Genomic DNA, 18,752 nt, shown 5'->3' with positions numbered 1-18,752 from the left:
ATCAGTATTCAATTGGTCAATCTTCATTATCGTCAATTGAACAATCAATCAGTCTTTCTTAATTGGGAACCGATGACATGTCAACCAGGTCAATGAAGCTGACCACCGATCCATAATTAAGCCTCTTCGACCCATTCTGCCGGAATTCACGGGTCCTGGCTGTAGGTTGTGCCTTGGTATCATTATGATGAGTAATGATGGTGTATTTCCTTATTATCTTAAGAACTAGCGATGTTACCATGAAAATTCATACACCGTGTTTTATGCTTCCAGGCTTCAATGTTGAGCGATTTACACATAAAAATATCAGTATTTTTGCATGGGATGCTCTGGAGAGGGATAAACAGGTGAGTAGTTTAACAAGCCGACTTGACGGTTTGGTGTTTTACACAGCCATTTACAATTTAAATACTTTTAAAGGTTTTGACTCATCAAAGAGTCAAGTCAAGTAAATGAAGATTGGGTCATCCCAACCATTATTGGGTAGGTGAGTATGGCTTTATACCACCTTGGGCAATATTCCAGCAATATCACGACATGGAACAATTGCAGAACTGTGCTTCACACACTGTACCCATGTGGGGAATCAATTGCCATAACCACCAAAGTTACACACTACCACACACATCCCATCCCTCATACGCACCACAGTCGGTTAGTAAGTTTGGCTTATGCCACTTTTTGGCAATAATATTCCAGCAATATCATGGCCGTAATAATAGAAATGGGCTTCACATAATGTACCTATGTGGGAATCGAACACGGCCTTTGGCTTTTGATTCCAGCCAACGCTTTAACCACAAGGCTACCCCATTCGCCAGGTTATTTAAGGTAAACTGACATCATATTGCGTAGGAAAATGGTTGAGTGCAAAAGCGCCCAACAACAAAACAAACAAAACATTTTCTATTTCCCTGCCGTCCTTTCGTTCATTTACTACTACCATATGACATCAGCTGTGATGTTTGGTCATAGACAGCACTGATCGGGAAAGAGTTTGACGAGATAGCTGATGAGGTGAAGAAAGCGTTGATGGAGGATGAGCTGAGGGAAACTGTCTTTTCTGCTTCTGGCCAACAAGCAGGACCTATGGAGTCCCAAGCATGAGTGGAGGAGGAAATCACATGAAAGATGAACTATGAGAATTTATGTCATTATGGATATTCTATGAGAAGTGAGTATTTTTTGTGTTAGTTTTAGTCAAAACTCATTGGTCCCTGTTGGCTTTAATGTAAGTAGTGTGAATTATGTCATGGGATTGAATGGGATTGAATGTACCAGAGCTTCATTTACCACCTTAGGTCTTGGTCTGTCAGTTGTCATTCAAGAAACTTGAGCTGATGTCAAGGGCTCTCATTTGTCAGTTGTCATACAAGCAGTAGAAGCTTAAGTCATGGGTCTGATTCTCACAGTTGTCATACAAGCAGTATATGCAGATGTCATGCGTTATTGTCAGTAGTCATCCATGCAGTATCAGTTTACGTCATGGGTCCGAAACTGACAGTTGTCATACAAGCAGTATATGCAGATGTCATGCATTATTGTCAGTAGTCATCCATGCAGTATCAGTTTACGTCATGGGTCCGATACTGACAGTTGTCATACAAGCAGTATATGCAGATGTCATGCAAACAGGATAATTATTAGAAAATACATGCTTTTACAAGACAGCTTATGTCTGAGAGCTAAGGATAATTCGTGGTAATCAATAATGACCTTTGTATTCATGCTAACATCATTTCCAATTTTTTGTCTACCAGGAATGAACATATTTGGATGTTCAGCAGTGACCCTGAAGGTCAAGTTGAAGCAAGAACATTGGATTGGCTAAGTGAAATTTGTACCAAAGTCTAGGTACTGGTTCCAACCCTGGTCTTCGCCTACAAACTGAGGAAACAGAGGAAAGCGTGGTCGAGGCTTCATGCAAAAGGAAGGCTCAGACAATGACTTGAAACCTGGGCGGTCTCATCTTATGTAAAGGGACGGTTACCACTTTCAAAAGGGTGTGCTGACAAGTTGTGGTGACTTGTAAGGAGAGCATTCTGTGATATGACTATGATCATCCTGATGGTCTGTGCTCCGGGATTTTTTAGTTTGTTTTGTTATTTGAAAACCACTCTGGCAATATTCAACTTTATAGCACCCGGTCTGGAGGAAATGGAGTGGCCAGACCAGAAAATCACTGATCAACAGCATGGGCATACGTTCTCTACGCTTGAATGGGATATATGAAGTGTGTCCACCAGATAGGCTAGCCTGACCACCGGCAAGCATGGGTTCCTCTGAAATTGCAGCAGCAACAACTTGGGTCCGTTGGCCCATGCTGGTCTTTCAACCCAAGACTGATAGGACTGGATAGGGAGGAGACATGCTTGATAGTGCCTGATACTTATCAGTAATGGGTTTACCTGATGGAGACTTAATTGTTTTGTGGTGGTGGAATTTTTTTTAATGTGGAGTGCTTGAGAATATTTTAAGCTCCTTAATGACGTCGTGCTGTGTGTGTGTATGCGGCTTGTACTAGCCAGGGTGAAGCTGAACACCGTTTTAATACTGAGATACCATACATGGTGAAGCATGACACCCCACTCAGACCACATTATGACTCAGACCAACCAGTCCTTGTACCCATTAATGCGGCCAGGCAGGGATAACAAATTACCATATTTAGCGTCTTTTTGGTATGGCGGTCTGGGATCAGACCAGGCACTTCGAGGTAGGGGCTCTAACACTACACTTACGGTGATCTTTTGTTGTTTTGTACTGCTATATATATACATGTGTTTTCGCGAAGTCACGTTTACATCGATATTGACAATGGGTGGTCGGTGTGCTCACTGGTGCTGGTAACCACCATGTATAACTTACTACAATATGTACCAGGCGGCTTGCAAGACTCCGTTTCCATTATAAATCAATGCACAGGTGTATGATAGCACCATGTGTATTATTGTGACTTGTGATTGTAAGTGCAGAGTTTCTTTGCAAATATCAAGACACCATGCACTTAAAAACTATTATGTTCTACTTGTTCCCTTGTGAGGAGTAGTGACCTTTCTCCCCACCACTCCAATGCACAGGTCTACATGTAATACACTGGAGTGATAATGATACAATTATGTTCATTGCTCCGTGCCTTGCTGTGATGACATTTCTATTTATGGTTAAAAATATTTTTGGATATTGATTAAACATTTATTGATATTGTTTTATATTATATTTTGTACCAGGACATTTTACAACATGAAAACAATTTAATTGTAATAAACTATTATTTTCTGCATTCTCTTGGAGTTGTAACATTCTTTAGTCCACTGGGTCAGGAGGCCTTACTTACAGTTAAAGATTCTTTCATTTTAATGTACAACAATGTCGTCAGTATTCTTGGGTTCTTTGGAGTATATTATTTGAAATTTTCAAATTGTTTCTGTGTTTATTTTTTTTCTGCAATGAGTTTTTCTGAAAGAAATCGCCTAATTTTACTGAATTTAGTTTCTTATGCCTTGGAGTTTGTGGGGAATTGGAAAAGCCCCACTTGCTGCTTGCAGGAGTAGGAAAGTCTCTGAAGAATGGGTCAGTGATTCAAATAACTGAGTAACTGTGTATAAGTATTTCCTTAACATTAAAGAGAACTTTGCTGGTAACTCACGCACGCACACACATTAACTGGTACAGCTCCTACACAGTGCAGAGTGTGTAACCAAAGAGATTACGCTGGGAGGAGTTCTAGCATTCATTACCTAAGGGACATAACGCTAAAGGGACAACTCGGAAGATTTTATGCGTTACAAGCCCCTATCTCCTACACTCTCAGGCAGTCAATTTTACAAATGTCTCGTACGTACGTACATTACGTATGTATGTCATTGCTATATTATAATATATCGTATTGACATCAACAGATTCATACTCACAGGTGATGCAATGACATATTGGTCGGATATCAACTGGATACCGGATATCCAACTGAATGCCATGAGATCACTATTTTCAGTCATTTTAAGTCTAGTATCGTAGTGTTAGCAGTGATCAGAGTATTCACTCTATATCATTAATGAGCTGACAATCCCGAAAAGAACCATATAGGATCTCGGTAACTATTAAAATAACTGAAGCCAATACGACTTGATAAAGAATTTCTGTTTTCTGGCCATTGTTACATTTGACAAAACGAACACCATATCAGTATTGGGCGTATAACTATATCCTAACGGTACATGAACTTCAATAAGTTTGATAAGTTTCAATAGAAATGTAAATTAATAAAACGGGATAACTTTCCTTATATCCCTATTGAAGTTCAAACTTACTTATAAATAGATGGAGTAGTTAGATATGTAAAATGTATAATTTGTTTCAGTAATAATTAGAATTGCTTGTACTCTACATCTTTTACGTACTGTGGCGTTTGAAGTGGGGTGGGATTCTAACACAATTTGCAGATTGTTCAGTTTACCTATGATTATTACCCGTTGTTAGCATTGTTAAAGGCACGCCACCATTTCCTGGCTGTAATATATGAAGCACTGGATGTGTATGTTTTGGAATTCTTGATTTTTAATTGAATACTAACCATTTGTCTTAAAAGTAGGTGTAATATATTCATGTATACCTTTTTAAAAGCGACTCATGCAATTACATATCCGTTCAGGAGGCGACGTCGTGATTGGCCAGCCATTGCCATTTTGGCATTCACAGACTTCGGCCGCCCGTAAATTACCTAAAGTCATTCGCATGGAACGACATCCATGGCGCAGTCAACTGATGTGGCGCTGGGCACAATTGGATACTTTGTTTGGCGTTCCATGTCACTATGTCGCAATGATACGACGACTGTTATCTTCCACTGAACACTGAGAATGGGGTGTATCAATAGCCGCGTGGATTGACGCAAACGGTGGGAATATGGTTTCAGTAGTTGAATTCTCTCGGTTTAAAACTGTTCGAGTCCACAAAGAAAGCGACGGTCAGGGATAAGACTACTATTTTCTTGGCAGTCGACCACAGCGGGAAATTGTCTCAGAAACTGGAATAAAGAAGAAGAAGGTATATGCGCTCCCTGCATTACCAGTGATGGCGACCCCACTTCTCTCAGGCTGACGCCCCTTCGGCTACCAATCGGGAAGTCAGTGCACCAGAGTGAGGAGGAGGAGGTTGGGGTCATGGTGTACACAGTTCGGGAGAGCCAGATCATCATTAACCCAGACCACGTAGTGCGGCTGACGATGGATTCCACGTGTCGTCAAGGAAAGTTCCTGGTGCCAAAGTCACAGAAACAGGTCGGCACTGGGATCGTCAACAGGCGAAGTTGTTACGAGGACCTTTAAAGAAGAGGCAGGAGGGCGGGAAGAAGGGCAGGAAGGAGGCCAGAAGGCCGGGGAGAAAGAACGCTCAGGAGGGAAGGGGGACGGAGGTGAAGGAGTGGGCTCGTGATGCCGTCCAGGGTGTATGCGTTCAGGTCAGGCAGGGGAGGCACCAGTAGATCTGGGAAAATCACTCTCAAACAAAGCCCGACTAAAGATCACAACGAATGGTGATAATGTACACAATCTAAAAGATTTTTGACAACATTCTGTGATCCAGCCTGATGAGCTGAAAGCTGGGACCTCTTTCTGTGTAATGGAACCTAGCATGTTGAAATCTAGAGTGATTGTGAAGGACACAAAATGCTTTTCTCTTCTAGATGTAGATATTTCGCATTTATGTGAACTATATGAGGGAACTGGACCCCGTCTTTTCTGTGTAATGAGACACCATCTGTGGAAATCCTAGGTGATTGTGAAAGGACACAAAATACTATCTTCCTAGATGCTGAATGTTTCACCATTATGGCAGACTATGAGGAACTGGACCTCTTTCATGTGGAACTACCATTATTTGGAAGTCAGTGATTGTACGAAAGGACACAAAATACTATCTCTTCTAGATGTGATCTTTTTTTCCACCATTATATTGAACTATATGAGGAACTGGACCTCTTTCTGTGTAATGGAATTTCATGTTGTTGGAAATCTAGAGTGATTGTGAAAGGACAAAATACTATCTCTCTTCTAGATTGTGAATGTTTTACCATGTGAAGACTATAGCAGGGAACTGGACCTCTTTCTACTAATAATGGAACTACCACCATGTTGATTATCTGAGTGGTTGTAAAGGGACACAAAATATAATCTACTCCTGAACGGTAGAATATTTCACCAGTATGTGAACTATATGAGAATTGGACCTCTTCTGTGTGAAATGGGACTTCTGAAGTTGGAAATCTAGAGTGGTTGTAAAGGGACCTAAAGTATAATTTGCTCTAGATGTAGATATCTCTGCATTATGTGAACTTTTTAAGGAACTTGATGTATTATATGAGAACTTGACCCTCTTGAACAGTCTTGATGATCCCTCTATTTAGAGAGATGAATTTTACCTCTTGTGAAGCATGTATGTATGAAATGAAGATTAATTGATTAATTGTTTCCCAAGACGTTTTATATACAAACTGGCATGTAGCACTTTCATGATGACGATGTACACCAAGTGCTGCCTGCGATAGATTCTACCTACTCAAACAGATGGGGTAGGACACCACTTAAAATGCCACTTGGGTTTATCTGTTTTGGCCTAAGTGTGATATAAATATAATGGGTGGAGGGTCCCTTTAGGTAGAACCAGAGTATCATATATAGGATATGTAGTTCTCGTGGCACTCGTTTTCAACCTTGTTTAGGTCTGGTTTAGAACATATAACGAGATCAGTGAGCGTTGGAATCGTTACCAAATATAGAATTTACCTGGTTACATCAGAGACTTCTCTTGAAATGTTGCTTGAGATTATCAGTTTTGCCTCTTGATGATAAAAAATAGTTTGATTTATGCCAAGTATTATATTTATCATATGTTATATACACCAAATATTATGTTGTACCATGTGTTATATAAACCAAGTTATTATATTTGCACCATGTTATATATACCAAGTATTATATTTTTCCATATGTCGTTCTTGTTGAATCCTTACCAAATATACATTTTACCTAATAGCAACAATTTGGACCTTTGAAAAGAATGACAAAATATAAAATGTTATGTATGATAGCAATGCTTTATTTATGTGGTTTCTTTCGCTCTATTAACTTCCTGAAATGCAAATGTTATGTTGTATTGAAGAATTTTCTATGAAATACATGTGTACACATTTTATGTCCTAACAAAAATACTTTTCGAATGTTAAATATTTTACCGTAATAGATCTATATTGTACAAAATAAAAACAACGGACCATAATACCATTTGTTCCACGTGTTTCTTTGTAAAACAGTGCAGAGAAGATACAGATAGGTAGGTGTGGATTTTTATGCTGCACTCTGCAATGTTCCAGCTATATGGCAGATACCAGCAAATAATCGAGTCTGGACCAGACAATCCATTGATGACCAAGAGCATGAACATCCGATCTACACACCAGCTAGCTATATGATGACATGTGTCAACCAAGTCCAGCGAGCTTGACCACCCGATCCCGTTGGTCGCCTCTTACGACAAACATGGGTTACTGAAGATAAATTCTATAACCCTGATCTTCACGGTGGGAGAAGATACAGAAATTTGGACCATGGATATTTTTTGTATCATAGTGCAAAACATATATGTATTTGAAAATGAACATTTGTGCTTTCTCGGCGTCTTTAGTTCTAACAGCCTACTTGTCGCGACGTTGTGTGTGCGTGGCGTACGTCTCAAACTCGTTTATAGGTTAGTTAACCTTTCCTGGATAATCAGTACTTACATAGGAATTGAAAGCGAGCTTATCCCACACTGCACTGGATTAGTATCTCTCCTGGGTCCGGACAGCTAAGGTTTGGTTCTGTTATTGAATTTGACCGTTTACATTCGACTGTCACGTTGGCAGACATCTTCATTCAAGTTAGACCTTTCAGAACCTTGCCAGTTTGGACGTTTCTAGAGCGTGTATATTTTATGTATCTTCCTGTAATTCACATATCCGGATTATACGGCGCAACAGATTTCCGACCGCCGTGGATTTGACAGGTAAACAAAACCACGTGGTAGTAGTGAAGCGCTGGATATTAACAACGAAAGCGATTATGCTGTTTACGCATTCTTCAAAAAACGACGGCAGCTGATAAAGAAGAACGTTGCACATACCCAGGTGTGTGTCAATACATACACCTCAAGTCAAGTAATTCTCAAAACAACGAGTTACTGAGATTTGTGAAAGAGCTAAATAGTATTTCCTGTGTGTTTTAACCTGGCTCAGCATGGGGCGGTATTTCGCCAAAACTTGGATGGTTTAAGAAGAAGAGAAAATTCCAGGATCACTCATGCATGGTAGGTATAGTCATTTTGTTTTACTTTCTCGTAAGTTTGTTTTTATTTACGTTTGCTTCTATAGTTCCAATTAGTAAATGTCAAAGAGGTACATTAGTCACGAATCCTCGGTCAGACCAATACATATGTTGTTGCTTTTGTTTTGCCCACGACTACCCGGACGATATATCCCTCCAAATTCCCACACTGGGTTGCGACCCAACCTCTGCTGCGTCACGCGCAAGCGAATTTAGTATCCTTACACTGATCAACAAACATGAAGTACAGTTTCGTGCTTGGCAGGTACTACTAAATTTTGTGTAGCAAAAGTGAGTGACACCCCACCCTTTGCATGTCATATGTAAAACTTAGCCTCCCAGAAAAACGACCCCTCTTAAAATCATCATTCTCTTTCCTGCTTTATATTTGTTTGCACTTTGGAATTCAAAAAACTTATACACGATCTGTTTTCAGTGATTTTTTAAAAAATATTTGTAGGGTGTGTTTTATCAAATTAAGGATGATACGCTTTACAATTTTTCTTTCAGGGCTCGATGCTGCCGGGAAAACCACTATTGTACATGCTAAAACTCGGAGGGTTATTTGCCATTCCAACAATTGGTAGAAGAAATTATTGTCTTCCGGGGAGTTTACCAAATGCATAAATGTTTTGAATGGATCCATTAAAGGGCCACAGTTAAGAAATGCTCGAAATATTTTAAATTTTCAATGATATATATTTAATAATTCATCATCTTTTTGGGTTCCATTATCCCATTGACCGCCTCCGTGGTGTAATTGATTCCAGAGCGTCTGCCGGAGAAACGAAGGTTGCGGGTTCGATCCCCGACCGCGTCATACCAAAGGACGTTAAAATATGGTACTTGTTGGTCCCTACCTGGTGCTCGGCATTAATGGGTACAACAATAAAGGACTGTCAGCTCAGGTCAGTATAATGATATGTGTCTGAATATTTGGTAGAATTCAATATGGTTCACTGCGGCATATGTATCTCAATTGGAGCTAACACTAATAAAACCAGCGTAAGTCTGGGCTAGGTACAAAGCAACCCGCACGCACACATACACATGCACGTCGTCCTATGAGCGAGAATATTCTCAGCACGACGTTAAGCCCAATTTCACCTCACCACACCTCATTATCCCATCAGGTATGAATATGTCTGTATTAATTGTTTGTTATACTGAACAACAATAGAAACGCACCACATAAGGTACTGCGCCGATTGCTCAGATATCATGGTACATTTCAGTCTGACGGGGATATTTCGTATTATATGGGTGGTGCGTTTCTAATGTTGTTCAGTATATTTGTATAATATCACTAAAACAAACAGGTATCCTTTAATGAAACTTTACACATATTCGGAAATATTCCTATGAAGGATAGATCAGCCATGCAGGGCCTGCTGTAACAGTCAGATGATTTGTTGTTCCATGTATGATGGAAACAGGGCGATTTGCCATCTTCAGGTCACCCTTTACACTGGCAACCCGTAACTGTAAACTTCCTATCCTCATTCACTGCAATACATAGCTCATCGAAAGAGTTTTGGGTTTGTCCCTCCAAAAAGATTGAATACAGATTTTGTTTTGTAACTTCAGGTTTCAATGTGGAGACAGTTAGATACAAGAACGTCAACATAACAGCCTGGGATGTAGGTGGAAGGGGTAAAATCGTAAGTTTGGGATACTCCTTTGTCGTGTTTGTTTATTTAACACCGCACTCCGCAGTATTCCAGCTATATGACAGCGGTATGTAAATAATCGAGTCTGGACCAGACAATCCCCAGTGACTGATATCATGAACATCAATCTTCGTAATGACATGACATATGTAATGGGTCGAGTGACCCTTGCCGCGATCCCGTTTGTTGTCCATTACAGTAAGCATGAGTTGGTGAAGACCGATTCTAACCAAGTGTCTGAGGGTGTGGTTTGGTGCAATCGATTGAAATAAATAATGCACAGATCACACGATACGCGTGTTTTGGAAGTATGCATTTATAGCTCACCCATATTCATGATACTCAGGGGGCGGTGGGAGTATGCCGGTGCTTAAGGCGGTTGATCATCTCGCTACGAAGACCGGTTCGATTCCCAAAGGTTGCAATGTGCAGAAATCAGTGAAACACGTAATGTACCCACACAGGTTTGTTACCTAATGCCTTACAAAGAGTGGTTGTTATATGTTTGCACGATATCCTAATAGCGACCAAATATGCTTATGTCATCGTCGTCACTCCATTTCAACCTTTATAAACAATCCTGACCAAACATGGAATTCAATGATGAAATGTCTTTTTGTCGAATTTAGCGTCCCTCTGTATCGCCACTACTGCCCAAACACCGACGCCGTACTCTTTACATTGGTTGACAGCGACGACGAAGGGGAACGTATTGAGGGAATCCAAAGATGAGCTGGGACGCTTGGTTGAGGGGCAGGGGACCTCCAGGGACGCTGTCTTCCTCGTCCTCGCCAACAAAGCAGGACTATCTCGGGTGCAGTGACAGTACCAGGGTTTTGCCCCGAGCAGTGGGATTTCCCGAGGATACTGAGAAAACACATAGTAAGATGAGGAATATATAATTGGTATATCATTAGATGCACCATAAAGAATGCGTTAAGTGAAACTTCTTATACATGTTTGAACTCAGATACCGCCATGAAATGCTAAATGCAATGATCAGTTTTTGTTCATAGTGTATAATTTCGTATTTGGATGAGCTTTGTGAGTCCTCTTTCTTACAGTATATCTTGTTTAAAAAATATGACAGACAAGGAATTAATAAGTATTTGTGAAAGAGAATGAATTCTAAAATATCTATAGACTGAATTTGGAGAAAATACATTAAGACATGTATTATTCCATGTATTGGTTTAATGTATATGCACAGTTCGCCTTTGACACTTTGAGGGGCGTTGGGTAGCCTAGTGGTTAAGACCCGGGTTCGATTCCCCACATGAGTACAATGCGTGAAGCTTATTTCTTGTGTTCCCCATCATCATATGGGCTGGAATATTGCTAAGGCGACATCACACCATACTCACTCACTCACTCACTTTGACAATATGAACATTATCTGTTGACTACATATCCAGGTGAGCTACAGTATGACGTCATTGTTTAGCTATAATGAGAGAAACTCATTCAAATGTCTTATTTCAGAAGCGACAGTCATGGCGTGCAGTGCTATCTCTGGTGAGGGTCTTTATGACGCCCTGCACTGGATGTCACAGGCACTTGTCCACGGGAGGTCACTGAAACGCCCGGATGCTAACCCTAGTGACCCGGAAACAGATGGGTCTTCGGGGAAGAAGACAGAAAAGTCTCCCTGGTCTCTGTCCACCTACATGAAAGGACCACTGGAGTCCCTGAAAGCGTTCATACCGAAGCTGGGTTGAACTCCAGCTTGTATGATAATGGGCACAATAGCTTACTGTGATAACAGGTCGTGGTTTATTTCCAAATACGACTGCTGGGAACCCAGAACTGAGCTCGTCTCAACTGAACGGAACCAATGCAGCACCGACCACAATGTATATGTATATTACTGACTGAGTATAACATGGCACTTGTCATTCGATTTTAGCATGAGCTGTTCATCCTCCAGATTACTATATGAGATTCACCCCAAGAAGTGTCCACTGGTTAATAAAGAATAGAAAACTGTTTTGCCTCAGAAATGATTTCCATACTTAAGTGAGTCTAGACAGATTTAAGCTTGCATGGGAGCTTAACAAGATATTCTTGTTTAGTTCATGACGTATCTGTTTTTTTCATCACGTACACTGCAATCATCATTTATGGTTGTATTTGATTATATGCGCATTTTAAAATTGTTCTTGTTATATGAAACGGTATATTGACCGATGTACCGACATATTGCATCACTGTGTAAATTACACATAAAAGGAATCATTTGTTTCACAAATTCATTGGATTAAATATCGTTGCCTGAAAGCAGTTCTTGGTCACCAAAGTGGATAATGTCCCTTAAAGGCCTTGTGAATGTGGAGTTCGGACCAGCAACCAGCAGTTTTTACAAAGATGGAACGCAAGTTTCAGCCATGTACAGTTAGGTGCATCTAGCAAAGAAGTTAACTAATGCCGCTACACATGACTGCTATATTTCCAACTCAGCGAAAAATATTAAATCCCGCGTGCCAACCAATACCTTAGGGAGAATCGGAACAATTACGTGCATCACATGGATATAATGGATCGCAATGCAGTTCCGTCCCTTTGTTGTGTCAGGATCAACTCAGGTTTGGTTCAAATGCATCACTCCTATTTGTCATGGATAAACGGGAAAGAGCCCAGCGTGCGTCACTAAAGCTGAATATGGTTTTACGCCGCTTTTAGCAATATTTCAGCAATATCACGGCGGGGGACACCAGAAATGGGCTTCACTAATTGTATCCATGTGGGGGCGGTGGGGTAGCCTAGTGGTTAAAGCGTTGGCTCGTCACGCCGAGGATCCGGTTCGATTCCCCACATGGGCACAATGTGTTAAGCCCATTTCTGATGTCCCCGCCGTGATGGTTGGACATTTGCTGCGGCGTAAAACTAAACTCAGTCAGTCAGTATCCATGTGGGGAATTGAACCTGGATCTTCGGCGTGACGAGAGAACGCTTTAACCACTGAGCTACACCACCGCCCCTGATATGTGATGTCACAACCACATACTGTTCAGAGCAGCTGTAAACCCAATTCTCTCACAGATACGTACGTAGCCAGGTCGCTCGATGAGGTTCTACGTCCCTTAGACATGCCAGAACCAGGTGAAGATACAACAGATTATACAATCTGCCAATTTGTTGTATCAGAGACCATATAATTCATTAATAATTTATTATATGGTATTTAGTTGTATGTGAGATGTAATGTATGAAAGCGAACATTGAATTTTCTTTTCACGACACCTTCGCTCAACAAACAATTTTGCGTTGTTGGTAAGCTCGAGGAAGCTCACAGCTGTTTCAGGTTTGGAAACATAATATGCCAACATTTCATCCGACCGCAAATACTGTATTCCCCTATATTTATAGACAGACCCAGCTGTATGGGAAGAACGATACCTGAAATATATATCCATTTACGAAGACGAAAAGTTGAATAAATAAAACTCAGTCGTTATGATATCGTCCAAACATACTGGTAATATGAGCATTCTGCTTGACTTAAAGTATTTCAAGCGCATTGCCAGGGATATTTTACGTGCGCTTGCATGATTCTCCCTGTTGTACACCGTGACGTACTTCCGGCCATCGTGGATTTGCCAGGTAAACAAACATACGAGATGGGGGCGGTATATGTAACAGTCGTTATTGACGATGATTGTGTCATTCGCTCAGTGACAGCTGACAACATAACTTTGTTTCCGTGTAATTCTCTGAACAGTGCCCATTAACATGGGTCAGTACGTGAGTAGATCGTCACACAGATGGTTTAAGAAGATGGAAGTGAAGCTGATTATGCATGGTAGGTGTATGGTTGTCTGTTAACAGTCCGTTTCATACTTATCGTGCCGTCCTTATCTTTTTCTTTGGAACTTTACAGATTTTACCGGTCTTCAGATTATACCCTTTAATAATGCTCTTGATCATATTTATGTCATGTGTATGTCCAAATCAGAAAGTTATAAAAGTATATATGTAACTAACTAACACTACTCTCTTTCAAATGTAGGCAGTTGTCACATATTTTGTATTCACTATTTTAACATGATTGTGACTATCCACTGCTGTTTCATACCGAACACGCGTTATAACGAGGCAGGATGCTCATATACTCGGATTTCAGTTCATGTGTAAGATAAAGTTGCCTGTATTAAGTTACTCACATGATTTGTAATTGTTCATTTGATAATCGAACCAACAACGGATTTCCTTAAGCATCCGAAAACCCGTAACAAGATGGTACTTATCGAATACCAACACATATGTCGCTGAGTGACACAGTAATATTAGGTTCCGTCATGTTTCTGTGCAGGCCTTGACGCTGCTGGGAAAACAACTATACTGTACAAGCTGAAACTTGGAGAGGTGGTTGACACTAACCCAACGATAGGTGAGTATCACTGCTGAGGGGTGGTGTAATACAGTGTTAGGACTCGAACCTGAAACACCCGTGAAGATCCGGGGTAGAACAGGTCTTCAGCAACCCATGCTTGCCACAAAAGGCGACTATGCTTGTCGTAGGAGGCGACTAACGGGATCGGGTGGTCAGGCTTGCTGACTTGGTTGACACATGTCATCGGTTCCCAATTGCGTAGATCGATGCTCATGCTGATGATCACTGGATTGTCTGGTCCAGATTCGATTATTTACAGACCTCCTCCATATAGCTGGAATATTGCTGAGTGCGGCGTAAAACTAAACTCACTCGAACCTGAAACAAGGCAGGTTGCCTCGTCATGATGACCGATCAAAAAGCTGGTTAAAATGTCATCAATGTGATGACCTGCTGGTGTTCAGTTAATACGAGTATCCTCTTTCACAGATTTAATGTGGCTTAAACCAGTTGGTTTTCTATATGAATCTCAAGACTGTAGATATATAGTCAAGGCTGACGGACCCGTTAAGGTCCGGGTATGAATACTCGATCTTCAATAACCATGCTTGTCGCAAGAGGCGAATAACGGGATCGGGTGGTCAGGCTCGCTGACTTTGTTGACACATGTCATCGGTTCCCCAATTGCGTAGATCGATGCTCATGCTGTTGATCACTGGATTGTCTGGTCCAGACTCGGTTATTTACAGACCTCCATATATATAAGCTGGAATATTGCAGAGTGCGGCGTAAACTCAAAGCTCACTCACTCACTCACTCCTCAAGGGCTGACGGCCTGCTGGTTACAATATGTTTCAACTATTTCAGGTTTTGTTCAAGAGACGGTGTCCTATAAAACATACGCATTATAGCCTGGGATGTTGGCGGAAGGTCGGCCGTAGTAAGTACATACTCCCAACATTTACCATAGCTACTGCTGTAGTAACTTGTAGAAACACTATCTTCACGCCATCAGTGCCAGCTATGGACCATCCATTTGATATTCAGGGCAAAGCCTTAATTATAATAATTTGTATATTTCTAGCAGAGAATTTTATTTTTTCAACAGTCTGAAACTTGATTATTTTAAAGGATTTTGAGATTAAACGTCCCTGAAAGTCAGTTGGTCAGTCCCTTTGGGATAAAGAGGGATTGCATGAACGCATGCACACTTATACAGACACACAGAGCCAATGGCACTCACTTGATAAGCCAAGGGGGCCAAATAGCCAAAACAATATACTAGTATATGAAGATAACAAGATATGTAACATATTAGTCATTGAAAACAATCCCTGTGTTCACCAGCGCCCTCTATATCGGTACTACTACCACGGCACCGACGCCGTACTCTTCGTTGTTGACAGCAACGACAGGGAACGTATTGAGGAAGTCAAAGACGAGCTGGGACGCTTGCTCGACGAGAAGGAATTTAAGGACGCTGTCTTCCTCGTTCTCGCCAACAAGCAGGATCTACCCCACGCCATGACAGTGCCAGAAGTTGCCGAGGCAGTAAACTTCGACAATGTACGGAAAATGCACAGTAAGTTGAAACATAAAGGCTCTCTCGCGCCCATACATATCTTCGTCACGCCGAAGACCCGGATTCGATTCTCCACATGGGTACAACGTGTGAAGCCCATTTCTGGTGTCCCCCGCCGTGATGTTGCTGGAATATTGCTAAAAGCGGCGTAAAACCAAACTCGCTCGCCATACATATCTTACTGTCACTTCTGAGCAGTGTCCACCGGAAATCTAAAATTAAAATTACACCATGTTAGTCAGACTAGCAAACATATGGGATCCAGGTTAGAATTGGTCTTCAGCAACCCATGCTTGTCGAAAGAGGCGACTAACGGGATCGGGTGATCAGACTCACTGATTTGGTTGACACATCATCGTGTCCCAATTGCGTAGATCGATGCTAATGATGTCAATGTCTGATCCAAACTCGATTATTTACAGACCGCTGTATCATAGCTGGAATATTAGTGAGTCCGACGTTAAACAACAACAAACTAGCAAACAAAAGATAATCTTGTGAAGAACATCGAATTACTTGTTTCAGGGAGCCAACATTATGGGATGTTGTGCCAGCGTAGGGATGGACTGAATGAAGCTATGGACTGGTTGTCTCGTGAACTTGAGACGTCACGGAAAAGCCGGGAAGTTGACCCTAGTGACAAGGGAAAGAGGTGACGCGGTGGAACAGAGAAGACTGAAAAGACTCCCTGGTCAACGTCCACTTACGTGAAAGGAAATCTGGAGCACTTCAAAGCATTACTACCGAAACTGGGTTGAACAAAGACTTGTAGGATAATGAGCACAGTAGTCTGTGCAGACCTTCGAGACCAATTTCAGTTCTGGGCACAGAGGGCTTGAATGAATGAGTCCATTTTCGTTGGTTCGAAACCATTAGTTATAGGTTCCTGGTTAGCAATTCTTCATTTTGACAACTGATAGTGCATTGAAGTCTTCCTTGACAATAGGGTAATTATGTGAGGGGATTAGAAGACAACACACATCAAAATGTACCTTGACTTCGTTTCTTTTAATCCGGGCGTTTTCAGTCCCCTGGGAACTTCAAAATGTATGTAATTGCTATCGTAATAAAATAGATGGCTACTTTCTAAAATATCTGAAATATTTTGCCGTTTTGTTAATTGTAGAATGTGGAATTTCAGTCATTACATTATCTGAATCTTATACACGATTTGAATGATTAACAGATGAATTCATTAGTTTATGTTGCAAGTGAAAATAGTGTAAACAATGGCAAGTACCAAACAAGTGACTCATCTTCGTCCATTACTGATGCGACACCCAAAGATATCTACCGAACGCTGTTCATTTCCAAGACGAAGCTGTATTCCGTCTTACGCGCATAATGTTAAGAACATTCGTAACTATATTGTAAGCCATTAAAACGCAATTGGTATTTGTTGTCCTGAAACTCACAAAGTTCTATTGAAGATTTTTTGCCTGCGATACTGAGGGATGTAGGGATAAAGGCTGTTATTCTGGCCCATTTCGAGTTCGAGTCCCAGAGCATTCCTCTCACATGAACTTTGATATACTTAAACTGAACCTTTGACATTTCTCGTAATATATTTACCGTTTGCAAAACAGAATCCCTTTGAGACAAGACGCATAACTTTGGTTTGGTGTATGTGATTAGCTCAAGCCCACGGTTGTACACTGTCAGCCCACGACAGATGTGGCAACCTACCCTTAAAAAAGTTTAGCGATGAGCTAAGAGTTCTAGGACGGACAAACCAGTGGATCTCTCATATAGACACGATTACCTCCTTTGACTAGAAACGCAACCAGTCCCGACTACTGCACGGTTCTTTGCAAAAGTTATCACTGCACGGATTGTGATTGTAACGAAGGTGAAAAGTTTTCAGATTTGAAACGGATGTGGTACTCACACTCCGGCGCAGTGCTGACTTAGCATATCCTGTTATTGCAAAAAACAGTAGAACATGAAATATACTTTATCCAACTTTGATTAAAGCGAGTATTTAAATGCTCATTGACACAAAAGCATCACTGCTGAAGAAGCTTTGCACTACGCGTTTGTTTATAGCATAATCTATGCATTTGGCTTTAAACGTGCACTACATGAGATGCTGAAGCGTATGTCGTGCAAAAAGTATACGGCACTTGACGTAATTTCCATACACTTACAGGTTAATTTAGTGTAGCATGAATAATTTTCATGATGTGAGTTTGGGATGGATCTTTGTAAAATACTGACAGGCAAATTTCAAATCATCTCTGCTCTGCGCACATAATTTCAGTTTAATTTTCCGACCACTATTTAACTAATGACATCACATTTATCAACTTACGTATGGTTCCACAATGCACACTCCCATGGGCCGCCATGTTAAAGGAGTTCACGGCACTGTACATATGTTAATTAAATTGTTGCCATTCGATAAATTGGCAACGGAAAATTAAACATAAATTATGTGATTGTAGGTAAGATGATTCCTCAAAAATTTGCAAAAATATTACTTGGATCTTACAAAAATTAAATTCATGAAAATTATTTATGCTACACTAAATTAACCTGTAAGTCTATGGAAATTACGTCAAGTGCAGAATACCTTTTGCACGACTGTGTATATATGACATTTTAACTCTTATAGCGACTATGAATTGCGGTGTCAGTGAAAATACGAAGACCTATCTATCTGCTGCTAAATTCTTCCTAAAAATATATTGATAATAGGACATTTACACAGCTAAATGAACTACATGATTATAAACTGAAAGATTAAAACATTTACGGACATTCTTCATAAATCCTATTAATCCTAAGCGTCACGCAAATATCCGTGGATGTTT

General features: G+C 40.7%; 1 long non-coding RNA gene and 1 pseudogene across 1 annotated transcript; both read left to right on the top strand.

Annotated features, from left to right (window-relative positions):
• Positions 1–8,033: 8,033 nt before the first annotated feature.
• On the top strand, positions 8,034–12,304 carry LOC124276814. Its single transcript, XR_006898664.1, has 5 exons — positions 8,034–8,340; positions 8,868–8,940; positions 9,945–10,018; positions 10,657–10,909; positions 11,510–12,304. It is a non-coding gene; the product is annotated as an uncharacterized LOC124276814 (long non-coding RNA).
• Positions 12,305–13,632: 1,328 nt separating this feature from the next.
• On the top strand, positions 13,633–17,031 carry LOC124276812 (annotated as a pseudogene).
• The last annotated feature ends 1,721 nt before the right edge of the window (positions 17,032–18,752 follow it).

The sequence above is a fragment of the Haliotis rubra genome, unplaced genomic scaffold (assembly GCF_003918875.1).
Source record: "Haliotis rubra isolate DU_JTF1 unplaced genomic scaffold, ASM391887v1 Scf2132, whole genome shotgun sequence".
NCBI classification, from domain to species: Eukaryota; Metazoa; Mollusca; class Gastropoda; order Lepetellida; family Haliotidae; genus Haliotis; species Haliotis rubra.
This window is presented reverse-complemented; position numbering and strand designations above follow the sequence as displayed.